Source organism: Lonchura striata, chromosome W (assembly GCF_050655825.1).
Source record: "Lonchura striata isolate lonStrDom1 chromosome W, ASM5065582v1, whole genome shotgun sequence".
Classification (NCBI taxonomy): domain Eukaryota; kingdom Metazoa; phylum Chordata; class Aves; order Passeriformes; family Estrildidae; genus Lonchura; species Lonchura striata.
In genome coordinates this window covers 6,939,359-6,957,691 of record NC_140743.1, presented here as the reverse complement: position 1 = coordinate 6,957,691, position 18,333 = coordinate 6,939,359, and the positions used below count along the sequence as shown (strand labels likewise).

Sequence of the window (18,333 nt, the reverse complement as noted above, 5' to 3'; positions counted from 1 at the left end):
TATTTGAGGCGACCAAAACTAGGAATGTGTGTGATGTCTGTCTGCAACAACTCACAGCTGCCAAGGCCTCAGGGGTTTACTCCCATGCCCATCGATGGCATGGCCTGGAGCTGGCAGTTGGGACAGGTGGCCACAATGGCTCGAGCCTGACTCCGTGTTAGCTGGAACTGGTGGATCAGACCTGGCACATTTTGATGGTAATGTTGGTGACTCAGCTTTGCCTGTTGGAAGATGTCAGGGAGATGTGCTTTTTCGACTGGTGTAGAAAGGGAGTCTGCTTGGCGATTCCCCTCTGCAATCTCACCTGGCAAATCAGTGTGTGACCTCACATGCATCACAAAAAATTGATGCTCTCAGTGAGAGATTAAATGAATCAGCTTTGAGAGCAATCTGAAGAGATGTTCATTCTCTATTTATTTGAGCACGGCCTGCTCTGCTCTGGACACTACCCCCACCACGTAGGCAGAGTCAGTTACCAAATTAATTGGTTTCGAGAACCTCTCAAAAGCTATTACCACTGCAGCCAGTTCAGCCACTTGGGGGGACCCCTCCACAAGTTCGACATCAGCTTCCCAATGCTGAGTCTGTGGATTTCTCCACGTCATCACCAACTTGTGGGAAGCCCCAGATGCGTCCATGAACACTGTGAGAGCCTTGAGTGGTCTCCGACTCCTCTTTTCCTGAGGAATGAGGTGGAATTCCTCATTGAACAACTTGTTAGACGGGGCATGGACTGATATTTGTCCCCTGTAGCTGTCCAGAGATAGCTGGAGACTGGTGCTGCCCTGGAGCAAATGCTCAAATATCTTTGGTCAGTCTCTCAAGAGAGTTCCTTCCTGTTGGGGAAGATAGATAAATATGATTATCCATAGATAATGCAGCCAAGATGAGAACAGTTCTCCCAGCTGGGCAGATGGCGCCCCTGCCTGCGGATGGGTCCTGGGGTCAAGTGGACTGTTCCATCTCACCCCCCAAATGATGTATGGTTCACCCCGCACCTGTACCCTCCCTAAAACATCAAGTGCCCGTAAGCCCATTTGACCGAGCCTTGTTCCAACCCACCTTGAAGTTCCTTGAAAAAGGGGGCTTCGAGGTGTGGGAATACCATGCTCCAGCACGGTGTGGGTGGATGGAGGCTGAGATCTCTGAAGTTTGCTCTTGGGGAAAGAGGTTTATTGGGGGTGCAGGAAGGTCCTGCCTTGTGCTCCCAGACGCAGCACGTGGCCAGGCCTGAGAGGGAGGGGAAGGGGAGAGACAAAAGGAGGGTTTAGGAGAGGGGAAGCCCCAGGAGGGGAGGAAGTTCCAGGAGAGGGGAGGAGGTTCCAAGAGGGCGCGTGGCCCCTCAAAGCCCTCTTATCAGGGGCTCCTAGGTGGGTTGGGATGAGGCATATCCAATGGGGTTACAGACACTAATGTTTTAGGGGGAGGGTACAGACGTGTGGGATTAGCCATACATCTTTTGGGGGGTGGGATGGAACAGTCCATTTCACCCCAGGACTCATCTGAAGGCAGGGGTGTCATCCGGCTATCTGGGAGAACTGTTCTCATCCTAGCTGTATTATTTATGAACAATCATATTTATCTATCATCTGCAACATCGAGGGGCACACACTCTCTTGGAACTTCCCCTCTCTTGGAACCTCCTCCCCTCTCTTGGAGCTTCCCCTCTCCTAGAGCATCCTTTTGTCTCTCCCCTCCCCCACCCTCTCAAGCCTCGCCACGTGCTGCGTCTGGCAGCACGAGGCAGGACCCTTCTGCATCCCCAATAAACTTGATCCCCCAAGACCAAACTTCAGAGATATTTTGCCTCCATTCATCTATACCGTGCTGGAGCCTGCTATTTTCTACACCTTTCCTCCTCAGAAAGTCTGACCAGAAGGGGAATACATGCAAAGTCACAACCAGCCAATTCACACAGTCTCATCCTGGCCTTCCAAATCAGCTGAGCTATTAACTCTTGTGGCTCAGTGATGGTCTTGGATCTTTGGTGGGGGAGGAAGACCCACTCTAAGATTAAGAGTGAATCCTTCTGCCCCTCGATCCATTGGAAAATCAAACCATGGAAATGTGGCAGCTTTCCTAGATCAATTAAATGAAAAGGCACTTTTGGCTCACACCAATGAGCCTACCTCTCTGACAAGGCCTTCTGTAGCTTTTCGATTGCTGTCTTTGCCTCTGAGGTCAGTTCCCTGGGGGAGGCCAGCCCCCTCTCCCCCTTCAATAAATTGGAGAGAGGGTCTAGCTTCTCATTTGTAAGGCCTATCCTGGGTCTTACCCAATTCAAAGACCCACACAAAGAGCGGAAATCCGCTAGAGTTTTGAGATTGCAATTGATCTCCAATTTCTGCGGGACAATAGTCCTTAAAGAAATTTCCAGGCCCAGGTATCTCCAAGGTGGCATCCTTTCAACTTTGTCTTCCTGCAATTGAAATCCAGCAGAGGTTAAAACTTCAACCACTAGGTCAAGCGTGTATTGGAGTATAGAGTCATTGGGGGCACACACAAGCACATCATCCATGTAATGAAGGATGATGGCATCCTTTCTCTCTGCATGTACCGGAGACACTAATGAGGCTATGTATTGTTGGCATATGAAAGGACTCTATTTAAGACCCTGAGGCAAGACCTTCCAGTGATAGCACTTCATTGGGGCTTCCTGATTGATGGTGGGAACCAAGAATGCAAACCGTGGGGCATCTTCGGCGTGCAATGGAATTTGGAAGAAGCAGTCCTTGATATCTAGGACAGCGAATTTCCAATCTCGAGGGAGCATTGTTGGACTAGGCATCCCTGGTTGGAGTGGACCCATGTCCTCTATAATTTTGTTCATTTCTCGGAGATCATAGAGCAACCTTCACTTTTCCTTCCCTGGTTTCTTTATTACAAGGACTGGGAAATTCCAAGGGCTATCTATCTCTTCTATGTGTCCTTGAGCCAATTGCTCCTCCACGAGCTCTTCAAGCGCCTCAAGCTTCTTTTTACTCAAAGGCCACTGTGCTACCCACCTTAGGGTATTATCTAACCACTTTAACTTTTGGGTAGGGCTCCCCACAATTGCTATTTCCAAAAATCCTACTATGTCTTAGGAATGACCAATTGGACTCCCCACTGGGACATGGTGTCTCTCCCCCACAGGGGGGCCTCATAGTCTGCAAAGAATGGATGGACACTTGCCCATTTTCCATCGGGTCACTCAATTTTCACAATGCTTTTTGAAATCTTAGACAATGTGGTCAAGCAAGGGACTGAAATGCGGATGAAAAATTAAAACTTTATAATTTTAATAAAGATTTTTAGGGAACAGTATGTTTATTTTTATAGCGTTGGACGCATGTAGGGACTTGTTGCTCTTCAATAGACGTGTACTCTTGAGAACTCTCCATCTTTTTTTATTACTCTTACTAATTTTTATATTTATAGAATTTTACAATAGGTTTATGTGTATTTATTCTGCTGATTTTGTGTTATACTTACAGTTAGTTACACTTGTACTTAGTTTTTGTCAGAAAGTATAGAAAGAATTTTTGGGTCACTGTTTTAAGGTTTGAGGAGTCTTTTATTTCTTATTTTTTTAGTGTGGAAATTTGCATTTTTTTCTTTTTAGCTGGAGCAACTTTGCTACTGATGCAGTTACTAGACTAAATAGCATATTTTACTTATGTTAGTAAGTTCAAAGTGGTACATTTCACTTAAATATAAATGGATTTTTACTCTGTCTCATTCCCCCCTTTCCCTAAGATGGTAAGTAAATTCTTTTACTTAATGCAAATTTGTACATTAGTAAGTGTCTTGTAATGTTTTATTATGTACATTTGTCTTACTAGGTACAATTACAATAGTACAAGGAGTTCTTAAGTATATACAATTTTTATTACTATATACAAGCAGAGTTTTTTGATTAGTGGTTGGATGAATTTTGAAGTAGTAGATTGTTGCAGATGATAGATAGATATGATTGTTCATAAATAATACAGCTAAGATGAGAACAGTTCTCCCAGATTACCGGATGTCACGCCTGCCCTTGGATGAGTCCTGGAGTGAAATGGACTGTTCCATCCCACCCCCCAAAAGATGCATGGCTCATCCCACACCTCTGTACCTTCCCCTAAAACATTAGTGTCTGTAACCCCATTGGCCCATGCCTTGTCTCGGCCCACCTGGGAGCCCCTGATAAGGGGGCTCCGAGGGGCCATGCGGTCTCTTGGACCTCTCCCCCTCCCTTGGAACCTCCTCCCCTCCTGGGGCTTCCCCTCTCCTAAACCCTCCTTTTGTCTCTCCCCTCCCCCACCCTCTTAAGCCTGGCCACGTGCTACGACTGAGAGCACGAGGCTCGGGCCTTCCTACACCCCCAATAAACCTCTTTCCCCAAGAGCAAGCTTCAGAGATCTCAGCCTCCCTCCACCCACACCGTGCTGGAGCGTGTTCTTCCCATAACAGATAAATAGTGGTATTGTGTGTAGTAAGTACTAAGGTAGTGGTTACATTAGAAGTCGGATTATAGGTTATAGATGTTTTTTACTCTTGCTTGTATGATCAAAGTTGTTGTCTGCATCCAAAACTGTGCTTGTATAAAACTGAAAGCTTAAGGCATGTTATCTTGAACTATACTAAGTGTTTTTACTATTAACTTGTGATTTTGGACTTTGGCTTTTTAGGGATAACTGTAGGGGTTGTTTTAAGTTTGCTAGTCTACTTGTTCTAGTGGTTAGTTCTCTTATAGATTTAGTATATTGATTAGAATTTGGGATTAGGGTTATTGAGTATTGTTTTGGGATAGAGGTATTTTAGGATTTTAATTACAATTATACACAAAGTAATTTTATAAATAAAATTACAAACTACTCCCTTCCCCCTACGATACATTTATTTTGACTGAATAAGTTTTAGTCTTAGTTTATTGTTTTTTGGTGTTAGTTTCTAAGGGGTTTTTGGGGTTTGTTTTATTTGAGTGTGGTGGATCTAGGTATTTTGTTTTTTAATTTTGATTGTGGTGAGGGTGGTGAGAAGTATTTGGAATGGTGTCTTCTCATTGTGGTTTTAAAGTTTTTTTCTGTAAGAGACCTAACATATACTTAATTTTTACATTGTATGTTATGTATTGGTTTACTTAGCTTTTTTCTCTGAGTTCTAGCTACATGCAATATTGTGACTGAAACTCTAAAAATAGTATTGTTTATTTTGGTTACTTTGACAGTTTTGGTGGGGAACGTTTCTGGTTACTTTGAAAATATATTTGTTAATACTTATAAATACCAACACTTTTTTTTAATGGGGGTTTTGAAAAGTTAATTTATTACTGCTGTCTCGATCTATGGCCTCTTAATCTGACTAAATTTTGTCTGGAGTATTTTTGGGGTTAGTCTGGAGGTAAGGATTACACTGTTAGTTTACTTGGTATATAAGTTCTTGGTAATGATTTTTAAAATTATATATGTGTTATAAAAAGCTTGTGGAAACTACTATTTAGTTTTGATGTACTCTGTAACATTGGTAGTTTTGGTCATTTTGGGAAAGGAGTTATACTTTATAAAAGTTTTTAAGTAGTTAGGCTCCAGTGTGTTATCTGGTGTTCTTCTCTTACTAGTGGCTACACGTATGGGAAGGGATTTCTAGTTCTTTTTTAATGGTAGTTTGCTTTTCTTGGTTATATGGTTTTTTTTTTTTTATTAGTATATTTATTTTCTAGCTTACTTTTAAAGGAAATCTATCTATAATTACTTTACCTTTTACTGCTTTTTTTTGCCTTTCTATTTACTAGCTCATTTCTTTTTTTTAATTCTGAGCTTACTTTTTGGTGTGTTTTAATATGCATATTTCTAGTATCTGGTTTATTTTTTTGTGTATGTCTGATGTTCTTTCTTTGTGAGGTCAGCAGTCCCCTCTCTTTCTCTAGATACCTCTATGTATGTGCACAACTCTGAATGTATATCTAGAGTCTGTTATTTCTAAGGTATGGGATAGTGTAATAATTTTGGCTTTTTGTGCAGAGGTGCTTGTTGGTAAGAGTTTAGATTTTATTACTTTTTTGTAGGTAGTGACTGTATATCTACTATGTTGCTTTCTGTGGGAACCCCAGCCTTGTTTTGGGGCCACATGTGGTGGTGAAATTCCTCCTCCAACCCGTGTTCCCAAAGAAAAACTCCGCAGGCTTAGCTGTTCGGTCTCAAGGCAGTTTATTGCTAGTTATCTAACAGATTATGTTCTTGGACTGCAGCTGTTTGATCAGTGGCCTGGGTAGAGGCACACACACACACTGACATCCTCTCTATCTGCTGTCTTCTTCGTCTCTCTCTCCGCCCAGGGTTGCTGCTATCTTTTATAAGATATATTACGTATAACATGTTTACAATTATTCCCCAATACCTACTACCTACGTTGCCAAGTGTTTTTCTACTCTAAACCAATCTATGAGTGCCAACATCACCAAGAACATGGAGGTAAGGAAGAAGAAGGAAGAAGGATGGGATCAGCCCACTTTCCTCCATCTTAGAACTTCTGACCCTCATGTACAAAGTGAAAACCCCCCTGTACATGTGCTAAAACCCCCCTGTACAATACTAAAAAAATTTCCCCTCTACTTCGTAACTACTTATACTATACTATCTAACCTTTTGTGATTGCTTGTTCCACCTCCAAAGTTGGTAATTCATTCCATGGCTCAAACTCAAAATCACAGTTGTTTTTCAGCTGTCTGCCAGGGTCTAGAATGCTTCTGACCAAGGCCTGGAACCTCTAAAAATGTCTGAGAGACATTTTGAGTTCCCACAGCTTTCTATTGGTAACGTAGTTGTTTTCATTACTGAACTAGGTTTTTGCATTATCTAAAGGAGTGTTTTTTAAATTTGAGTGGTTGGAGTAAGTAGATTTAGGAGTTTATGGGTAATCGTGGTGTACTGTTTTTATTTTTACTGAGAAAAGAAGTTGGATTGATAATGTTAGTTACTTTTTTAATATTATCTTGTTTTACTATGATGTTTTGGTACTTTTGGAACTTTTGTGGTGAGAGCTGGTGGTTGCTCTTTACTTTTAGTACTGTGGACACTGTGTGGGACACTAGTATAGTTAATTTTTGTCTTAGGGTAAACTTGTGTGTTTCTTGTATATTTAGTATGACTGTTATTACAGCTTTGAGGTAGTTTGGTTATTTTTTGGTATTGTATCTGGTTGCTTGGAAGCAACTGTCTTTTAGTATTAATTTAATTCTTGAGTTACATGGGAGAATAAAAAGAATAGTTCACTTACATTTGGAAGTGTTAAAGTTGGAGCTGATATGAGGGCACTCTTTAGCTGGTGAAAGGTCTGTGTGGCTTTTTTTGTTTATTGGAGATTTTTGTTTGACAAAATTATAAACACACAGCCGGTACTACTTTGTTATGCTTGTGATTTTTTTTTTTTTTTAATACTCTGACTCTGTATTTTTGGAGTTTTTGGAAATTTGAAAGGTTTCTTTTTTCTTTTTGTGGAGTTTTTTAAGGTTCTGGATTTTTGTGAGTTGTTTTTTAAACGGAGTGGGGGATTTTGAAGTCTTGAGGCACATGGACCATGTGAGTTAGGTTTTGTGCTCATTTTTAGGGCTTTTCTATTTAAATGCAAAATTTTTTTGGCTGGCTTTGTGGATAGGGAGGCAAAAGAAAGCATTTTTTAGATCTAAAACAGTAAACTAGGTTAGTTTAGGTGTTAAATAAGTTGGCAAGGTATATGGATTTACTACTACAGGATATAAATATTTTGTTATTTTATTGACAGCTCTTTATTTTGTACTATTATTTATTGGGTTGATTTTTTTCTTTATCTTTTTTGGGGGGTACTGCTTAATTTTCACTGATTGTCTTCAAGTTTGATTATTATGGGGGATGCTCTTTGTTTTCTGTGGTACATTAGAGGTTTATACTCCTAAAGATACTTGTTTTAATATCTCTTAATTAATTTCTTCTTTATTTTTAATGGCTGTTAATGTTAAACTTAATACTTCTATGTACCTTTGATCATTTACTTTTAGAGTAACTTCTTTATTCTAGAATGTTTAGTGAGTTGGGTATATACAAAAACTTGTAAATACCTTATTGTTATTTTAAAGGTTTGTGAAATTATGTCTTTTTAGACTGGCTACTTGTTCTTTACACTACAACATAATTATTCTCTACAGGTACTAAAGCTTTATTTAAAGCTGAATATATGGCCCCTGTATCAACTAAAATTCTACCCTTTTCTTTTCTCTTGATCCCACTGCCTCTCGCAGAGGGGTCTGTTACTTCTTAGTTTTGGATGAGATTGGACTGCTAGGAGGGGGATGGGTTTGAGTGGATATAATTTTGGAGCTTGAGTCTTTTTCTTTTTTAGGGCAGTCCTCTTCATCTTCTGTTACCTTAGGAGGAGCTTTTTACAAATCATGTATGTTTTTGTGTTTTAGGATGATAAGCCTTGTCTGATTTCATATATCGCTGCTTTATACTGCGTGTTGAACAACACATGATTTGCTTTCTCTTTGCTCTGTTTTCATTTTTAAGAGTTAACACTAGTGGGTGAGAGGGAACTCTGAATCCACAGTTATTCTGCTATTTTGGGTGGTTTTTTTTAAGGTGAAAAACATATTAACATACAAGACTTTATTTGTTTTCCTGTCTTAAAATAGCATTGGTTGTAATAAGGTATTATAATTTTTTTCATTTTCTGAGATACCCCTACTGGTGTTTTTTTTCTAGTGACCCCCCCGCCCTGCCAGAGGGGCTAGTTTGGGAACTTCTTTGTTCTGGTTAGTTCTCACTTTTTATACTATTTTGTTTCTACCCAAGCCTCATGGTATTTTCTCAGTTTTTCTCACACACAGACCTCTAGGTGGTAGGTATAAGATGCAATCTACACATAAGCTTTAAGATCTCAGGTTCTGAATTGGCTTGATTAGGAACTTTCAATTTACACTTGGGGCATAGAACAGTAATACTAGTTTTTTCTCACAAACTCTGCATTGTAATAGAACTTACGAAAGGTGCTAGCATCTCAATGCACTAAGAACTCCTGGGAATTGCCTGCAGGCTGTGAAAAACTGTATTGACTTGTTTGTTCATCAAAAGTATGAAATTAGGATAAAAGGGTGGGGAGGGGGGGTCGGGGCATGGAATTTGCAAGCTTGGGCAAGGCTGGTAACCGCAAACAAAGATTGTGAAAGATCTTGCAGGACTGGCTGGAGCTGATAACCGAAGCGGAAGGAGATCCATCACCTCCACTTGTCAAACCAACTACTGCTGGGACTGATAACCACAGTGGAAGGAAACCCATCACCCCCACAGGTGCTGGATAAAAAGGGACTGAAGAGAAGAAAGGTTGTCAGCTCTTGGCGGAGCCAGACTCCCCAGCTGCACCCAGCGCTGTTTTGCTTGCTATTGCTTGCTGTAATTAATAAAATCATTAATTGATCTTAATAGGCTGAATCAAATTATTCGCCTCAATTTATAACAAATTTGGTGCCGTGACTCGGATCAGAACACCTGGAGAGGAGGTCTCCTGAGGAGGCGCCCCACTGCCTTTGCTTTAACAGTGGCCTTACGGGGACACTCCTCCCCGGACTCCGACCAACGAACCTAAAATCCGATAGCAAGCAAGGAACTGCCGGCTACCCCCTTAATCTTTGTGCACGAAGCCCCAGGCGAAGACGCCGGATGGTGTAAGTATTTTCCGAAGGACCTGGTGTCCGGAGGAGGCCTGTTCTGGGAGAACGGGACCGCCTGGTCGGGGGTGGGGATCCTGGAGTGTGACGAGTGTGGTGTATGAGAGGGAGCCAGCAGCTCGGACTCCCCAAGCAAGTGCGGACCTCATAGTAGTGCGGTTCCCATATCCGGCGACGGACTGGGCCACGAATTGAGGGAAGCGTTTGTGTGTTAGAAGGCACTCCAGAAGATGGGTCAGAGCAAAAGCAAGCCTGCTGAACCCATGGGTGGGGGAATCCCTGTAAAACTTCCCCATATTTCAGAGGATAGTCCATTAGGCTTAATGATTAAATATTGGAATGCCTTTCCTTCTAGGAAGGGAAAAGATAAAGTAAAAATAGCTCATTACTGCATAGAAGTTTGTGGGGGGGAAACAAATAAGGGGAGATGCAATCCATGTTAGGGATTTTGTTTTCTGCAGAAGAAAGAAGAATGATTAGAGAAACAGGCATGAGAATCTGGGATGATGAACATCAGCAGGGACCATTAGCAGATATTAAATGGCCCCTATAGAATCCCCAGTGGAATAATCAAGACCCGTTACACCGTACCCATATGGGCGATTTGCGAAACATAATAATACAGGGAATAAGGAAGGCTGTCCCTCGTGGATAGAATGTACAAAAGGCATTCAAGGAACAACAAAAGAAGGATGAGAACTACGAGAAGCAGTCTAAGATTATGTTAGCAGCTGTAAGGGAAAGACAGAGGCAATCTCCCCAAAGAAAGGGTGGTGGTCACCCAGGAGGTTTGATGTGGGAACTCAAAATGTCTCTCAGACATTTTTAGAGGTTCCAGGCCGTGGTCAGACACAGTCTGGACCCCGGCAGGCAGCTGGATTTAGCTGTGATTTCGAGTTTGAACCATGGAATGAATTACCAACTTTGAAGGTAGAACAAGCAGTCACAAAATGCTAGATAGTATAGTAAATGTAGTCACAAAGTAGAGGGAAAAATTTTTTGGTAGTGTACAGGGGGGTTTTAGTGCATGTACAGGGGGGTTTTTACTTTGTACATGGGGGTCAGAAGTTCTAAGATGGAGGAAAGTGGGCTGAACCCATCCTCCTTCTTTCTTCTTCCTTACCTCCATGTTCTTGGTGATGTTGGCACTCATAGATTGGTTTAGAATAGAAAAACACTTGGCAACGTAGGTAATAGGTATTGGGGAATAATTGTAAACATGTTATACGTAATATATCTTATAAAAGATAGCAGCAGCCCTGGGCGGGGAGAGAGGAGAAGAAGACACCAGACAGTCAGGGTGTCAGGAGTGTGTGCCTCTCTGCCTGGGCCGCTGACCAAAGGGCCGCAGCCCGAGAACGTAATCTGTTAGATAATTAGCAATAAATCATCTTGAGACCGAACAAGAAGAGGCTGCGGAGTTTTTCTTTGGGAACACGGGTTGGAGGAGAAGCTTTACCACCACACGAGACCCCAAACCAAACCCGGGGTTCTCACAGTTTGAGGGGAGCTGGTCGACAGGTGCATGAAGGAAGACAAGGTGGAGGAGATAGAATTGTTTGCTTTTATTGTGGGGAAAAGGAACATATGAAGCGGGAATGCCGACAAAGGATAGCTGATGAAGAGCAGTTTAAGGAAGATTAGGGGTGTCAGGGGCTCTATCTGCTGGGGACAAGAGAAAGAACAGAGCCCCTGGTAAAATTAAAAATAAGTCCCCAGCAGCAAGAATACGAGTTCCTTGTGGATTCAGGGGCAGAAAGATCGACCGTCCAGACCCTTCCCCAAGGGTGTAAGATTTCATCTGAAATAATACAAGTGATTAGAGCCAAAGGGAAACCCTTTGGAGTACCTATAATCAAGGATGTACTCTTAGAAAGTAACTCCAAATTAGGAATTGGGTCGTTTTTATTAGTACCAGAAGCAGATTATAATTTACTGGGAAGGGATTTAATAATTGAATTAGAAATAGGGATAGAGATTAATGAGGGAGAACTGACAGTAAAATTATGTCCTCTCCGGGCTGAGGATGAGAAAAAGATTAATCCAGAAGTTTGGTACACCCCTGATAGTATACTAAAATTAAGTATTAAACCCTTTGAAGTAACTATTAGGAAACCGGAGATACCTGTCAGAATTATACAATATCCTATATCTAAGGAGGGGAGGCAAGGACTGAAACCAGAAATAGAAAGGCTTTAAAAAAAAAAAAAAAAAAAAAAAAAAAAAAAAAAAAAAAACCACAAAACAAAAAAAAACCCCCCCAAAAAAACAAGCTTACGGGCGATAGTGGCCTTTGCTCTCCTAGTAGAGGAAGCTGGGAAGATAACCTTTAGAAGTGAGCTAAAAATCTTATCTCCCTATAACATTCATGGAGTTTTGCAACAGAAGGCTGACAAATAGATAATGGATGCCAGATTCCTAAAGTATGAAGGCATCCTAGTCTCCTCTCCCAAGGTAAAAAACAATGGGCCTGAAAAACCCAGCCCAGTTTTTTTAATATAAAGAACCAATTACAGAACTAACACATGATTACCTCCAACAGATAAAAGAACAAACAAAAATGAGGCCAGATCTTGAGGAAGAAAAACTAAAAGAAGGGGCTCAATTATATGTGGACAAGTTCTCTCAAGTTCTGGAAAAAATTAAAAAAAAAAAAAAAAAAAAGTCCGGGTAAATTACAATACATGAGAAAACATTTAAGACAGTAGAATCTGGTCCCCTTAGCCCCAGCTGGTCAGCCCAAGCATGCAAATTATATGCTGTGCTTAAAGGTCTAAATTTATTGAAAGGAAAAAGTGGGACTATTTTTACTAATTCTAAATATGCCTATAAAGTAGTTCATACTTTTAGTAAAATTTGAGAAGAAAAGAAGACTACAAAAAACTGCAATACGGATGGCCGAAAAAGAGTGGACGCATGCCAGTCGAGTTAAAAGTCCAGCCACCATGGATGACCAGTGGGAAGTAGACAGCCAGCCTGGGAATTTGAAGGTTACCATTAAGAAAAATCTATGAACTCTGTGTATATCATTTAAGTCGATCGCAAAAGAGAACAAAAAGGGATATAATTACCTACTTATTAGTAATTATTTAGTAGTTTATAATAAGGTAAATTATAATTATTATCCTTTCGTATCTGTTAGTAATTATTTTAATGATTATTTGATAATTTGTAATAAGGTAAATTGTGATTGTTGTCCTTCTAAGTGCTTTACATGTAAAATTTGCCAAGAACGGTGGCAGGTCCATTGCCAAGGGGGGAAGCCGCCAACTGGGGTCTGAACAGAAATTGTGGTAAAATCAAGAAAATTGAAAAATCAGTAGATTTGTTTGGAGTCTGAGGACTAGTAAAAAATATACACCAAAGGAGTGCATCAGGAAACTTTCATTTCCATACTAACAAACCCACTCCATTTGTTGCCCAAATTCTAAAAATGTGTTGTCAGAGGGAACTAAAGGGGGTCTCGTGTGACCCACCCCCAGTCAAAGATAAAAATAGGGAACAGTACAAGGTTAGGCAGGAGCAGAGGAAAGGATGCCCAGGCGAGTACCGCTGCTGCCAAAAAGATAATTTACCTCGCGGCTCGAAGCAACTGGGTCGGCAAGCGAGGCAGAGGGGAAAAAGCCAGGTCACCCCCCCCAGACAGAATAATGCTGAAATGCTCCAACTATTGCCAACTTAGTACTAGGTTTCCCCAGACGACCAGTCTGATTGCCTCTGAAACACCAGAAAGGCAACAAACCCAAAAAAGGGAAAATAGGATATTATGCCGCAAAATCAAGGTCAGGACCCCACCCTTATTGGCAAATTATAAGTATTTTAATGCTTTATATCATACATAAAGGGGAGAGTTCCCCGGCTCTGCACCAGCCCTTTAAGTGGATGCTAACTGGAATAGATGGAGGGGTAATTCGGAGTCAGATAACATCCAGACCCCCTAGTTTCACCCCACAGTTATGTGAACTAGCCCTTGTAGAGCCCTGTTTTAATACCGCGGGATTTTACATGTGTCCAGCATCGAACCCAGGGAAAGGATATTGCAATTACCCTGGAAAATATTTCTGTAGGTACTGGGGGTGTGCAAAAGGAGGATTCACCCCCTGTATTTCCTTAGAAACATTTAACGAAACCTCTAACTATTGTATACAGGTAGCTGTGATTCCCAAAATTATCTATCACCCCAATGAATATATGTATAATGTACAAAACATCCCAGAACACCACATACAAAACCGAGAGCCTTTCACCGCACTTGCAGTGACAGTTTTAATGCTTGCAGGGGGAGCAGGTGTCGGTACAGGAGTAGCCTCCCTAGTAAAACAAACAAAGGAGTTTAATTCCCTGAGGATTGCTGTAGACGAAGATTTGGAACGTATAAAACAATCTATCAGCATTAGAAAAATCAGTAAGGTCCTTATCGGAAGTAGTTCTGCAGAACAGAAGAGGACTAGATCTGCTATTCTTACAACAGGGAGGACTGTGTGCGGCTCTCCGGGAAGAATGTTGTGTATATGCTGATCACACTGGGGTGGTACGAGACACCATGACAAAACTAAAAGCAGAACTTGAGAAAAGGAAAAGGGAAAGAGAGGACCAGCAGGGCTGGTATGAGACCTGGTTTAATCACTCTCCTTGGTTAACTACCTTGCTATCTACAATTGCGGGTCCTTTAATATTATTAGTGTTAGGATTAACATTTGGCCCATGTATATTCAACAAGGTAATTGAAATAGTAAAAAGAAGATTGGAAGCAGCACACCTGATGCTAATCAAAGCCAAATATGAAACTCCCTGGAGATCCTGAGGTAGAAGAGACTTTGATTCTAGCCCACTAAGAAATAAAACGATTTGACGAACAAAATGATAAAAGAGAAAAATGGGCGAATGTGAAAAACTCTATTAACTTGTTTGTTCATAAAAGGTATGAAATTAGGATAAAAGGGTGGAGGGGGGTCGGGGCATGGAATTTGCAAGCTTGGGCAAGGCTGGTAACCGCAAACAAAGATTGTGAAAGATCTTGCAGGACTGGCTGGAACTGATAACCGCAGCGGAAGGAGATCCATCACCTCCACTTGTCAAACCAACTACTGCTGAGACTGATAACCACAGTGGAAGGAAACCCATCACCCCCACAGGTGCTGGATAAAAAGGGACTGAAGAGAAGAAAGGTTGTCAGCTCTTGGTGGAGCCAGACTCCCCAGCTGCACCCAGCGCTGTTTTGCTTGCTATCGCTTGCTGTAATTAATAAAATTATTAATTGATCTTAAAAGGCTGAATCAAATTATTTGCCTCAATTTATAACACAGGCTATTCCGTTTATGACTTTAGCATTTCTCTTTTATTTAAACTCTCTTATACAAAATCTCAGTCTTTTCTAGTTCTCTTTTTGCACAATCTAATTAAAGCATCGTTTCTACTGACACATATTTTGTTGCCCTGTAAAAGGCTGTGCCTGTTACAGCAAAAACTCTGATATGCCTACAAACACAGAACTTTCATCTTTATCTCAAATTCAGGAGAGTTAGGGCTTAAATTGTTGTGAGGGAGGAATTGTTGAATTTTTTAAAATTTGCTTTACTACAGTTAAACATAAATTACTATACTGTAGCTTTTCTGCATAAAATGCTACACTTGTTGTAAACAAAATCTTAAAATCTCTACAAACACAACCATACAATCTTGAGAATCAAATTACTACAATGTGAGGGAAGAACCACACAAACTTACTGGGGAAGGGGGTATCTCTTAAAGTGCCCACTTTTCTTAATACAACACAGCATTTACTTCTCTGTGGGGCACTCCCTGCCCCCACAGCTTAACCTAGCTGATGCCTCGGACTTCACACAGGTACACTCACTCGTTTGCTTGTTCACTCTTTTTATACACTACGCACTTACATGACTACGAACACATTTACACATTAACCACACAATGTCTGGACACCACAAGCACACATAGTTCAGGTTCACTCGACTCACCTCTGGAGTCGCTAGCAGCTGCTCTATCGGAACAGTGAACCCGTCTCCAGTCCGTCTGCCCTATCAGATGGGCTGCCTGCAGGCACAGGAATGAGGCTGTGTACTCAGACGTCTCTCGAGTGACTTATCAGCAGTCCTGTCTGTCTCTTCCCGCAAGGCTCTTTTGATACATACTGTTTATCTGCACACTAGCAGGTTGTTCTCTGTCTCTGCAGGTGACAAGCCGAGGTAGAGCAGAGCACCTCTAGGGAAATTCTCCGGGGTGCGCTAAGGAGGTCCGTTCTCCCCCCTGCCCCTGTGAGGACAGAAAACCTCCAGGCTGGCTTGCCATAATGAAATGCAGATGAAAAATTAAAACTCTATAATTCTGATAAAGATTTGTAGGGAATGGTATGTTTATTTTTATAGTGTTGGAAGCATGTGGCGACTCATTGCTCTTCAATGGACATGTGTACTCTTGAGAACTCTTGATCTTTTTTTATTACTCTTAATACTTTTTATATGTATAGAATTTTACAATAGGTTTATGGATATTTATTCTGATGATTTTGTGTTATACTTACAGTTAGTTACACTTGTACTTAGTTTTTGTCAGAAAATACAGAAAGAACTTTTGGGGCACTTTGTTTTAAGGTTTGAGGAATCTTTTTTTTTTTCTTATTTTTTTAGTGTAGAAATTTGCATTTTTTTCTTTTTAGCTGGAGCAACTTTGCTACTGATGCAGTTACTAGACTAAATATCATATTTTACTTATGTTAGTAAATTCAAAGTGGTACATTTCACTTCAATCTAAATGGATTTTTACTCTGTTAAATTTTTACTCTGTCTCAGGACTTCTTATAAAATCAGGAATGCTGGACAGGCCAAACGCATATCAAGCCAATATGGTTAATACTAAGTTCTCCTTTATTGTTTATAAGATGGCAGTTTATATACACTTCAATATAGTTTAAAAATGGTGAGCACACTCTCATTGGCAAGCAAACATTGTTTGTCTTTGTCTTAAGGTGACTAAAGTTTCACACTGCAGACCTATACTAATTCACACCCAGAAAGCTCATTACACTGTGTTCACCTTAACATAATTTCTAACTGTGCCACAAATTAATTTCTTACTGAGTCAGAGGCTTCAAAGGCCTCACCAAGGCCCATATCTGAGGCCTAGACTGGGGGTAGCTCAACCTTCACTCTAAATATAAATCATGTCCTCTCTCTCTCAGAAATCCAGCTACAATTCCCTCTTTTTTTTTGAGCTACCCAGATCGACTTAAAGGCACGGTTAGTCATTTTTTGAATGCAATGTAATAAACAAGGTATAAAGACTAGAATAATTACAATAATAATAAAAAGTAAAATACCAAAATAAACTAAATCTTTAACCCAACCAGCAAAACCTAAAGAATTGAGCCAGTTAGCAAATGGAGTGTCTACAACGACAAGTTTCTTCATGTTGTCCTTCAGTTGCGTTAGCTGTTTGTAAATTGATTGAGAGTGGTCAGATAAATTCATGCAACACATGCCTTCAAATTCTTCACACCCATGTCCTTGTGCTAAAAGAAGGAAGTCAATAGCAGCTTTGTTTTGCAGAACCGCATGACAGATGCTATTTACATCCATGGCAAGCTCACTTAACATTTTAGATGTAATAGTAATTTGCCTTCCTGTACAGCAGGCCAGGGTTTTCAATTGTGCGAGAGCTTGCACTGAAGCAACTCCTAGGGGCAAAATTGAGGCTAGTATTACAGATGTACGCCCCCATAATGATACTTCATCTATACAGTTGGGGTCTACCTGGAGAACACTCCATTTGCCTCGTTGAGGCTTCTGGGGCAATCCAAGAACCTGATGACTGGTGGGAGCAAACAGTGTTAATTTACCAACGTAACATGGGCCTCCCATGGCTTTTTGAGGCACTGCAGACCAGGCTCAATCCCCACAAATGAGGAAAACTCCTGGTGGCAGTTTTCCTGGGGCAGTTGTTGGTGCTATCATGAATTGTGTCCAATTGTTACAATATTCTGAGTAGTTATAATACAATTGAGATCTGGGAGACAACCAAGTGTTGTCATCTGCTGGCTGTCTTTCTTTTTGTGTTGGTTTTGTAGCATGAGGTCCAAATATTGAACAGTAATTTCCTGGGACAGAACCCAAAAGATTGAATTCTTGAGGTTTGACATCAATAAATATAAGATTTTGCATAACTGCAACAGCATGTGCTCCCAGAACACTTTTTGGATTTATTCTGGCCAGAGTCCATGCTTTGAACTCTGCCATGGAACCCAGTGGAACTCCAATTAAACAAGTGTGAAAAGGATTGGATGGCGTGGCTAACGACAGGCAGAATGAATCCTGCTCAGTTTGTTTGGCCCAAGTGATCCATATATTTTGCCTCATCAGTGTCAAGCATTCCAAATACTTTAGTTACTAAAACACTGCTTAACAAAAACACTCTGACCCACCACATATTTCTCACGTTCTTGATTGCCCTGTTTAACATGAAAGGAACAAACTTAATTCTAAATACAAACTATAACTTATGGTAGACTTAATATTATGCTTATGATTATCTAGCTTATTTTTCTGTACTCTACAAAATTAATTTCCATCAGAACTAGATTTGTCACGGGATGTTCCAGGTAAGTTTTTGTCATCAATGTTGTTATCACTGTTGGCTGGTATCTCTGCCTGTGG

At 40.8% G+C, this 18,333-nt stretch overlaps 1 pseudogene; it reads right to left on the bottom strand.

The window, feature by feature from the left end:
• Window positions 1-16,826: 16,826 nt before the first annotated feature.
• On the bottom strand, window positions 16,827-17,916 carry LOC146763013 (uncharacterized; annotated as a pseudogene).
• Window positions 17,917-18,333: the final 417 nt, after the last annotated feature.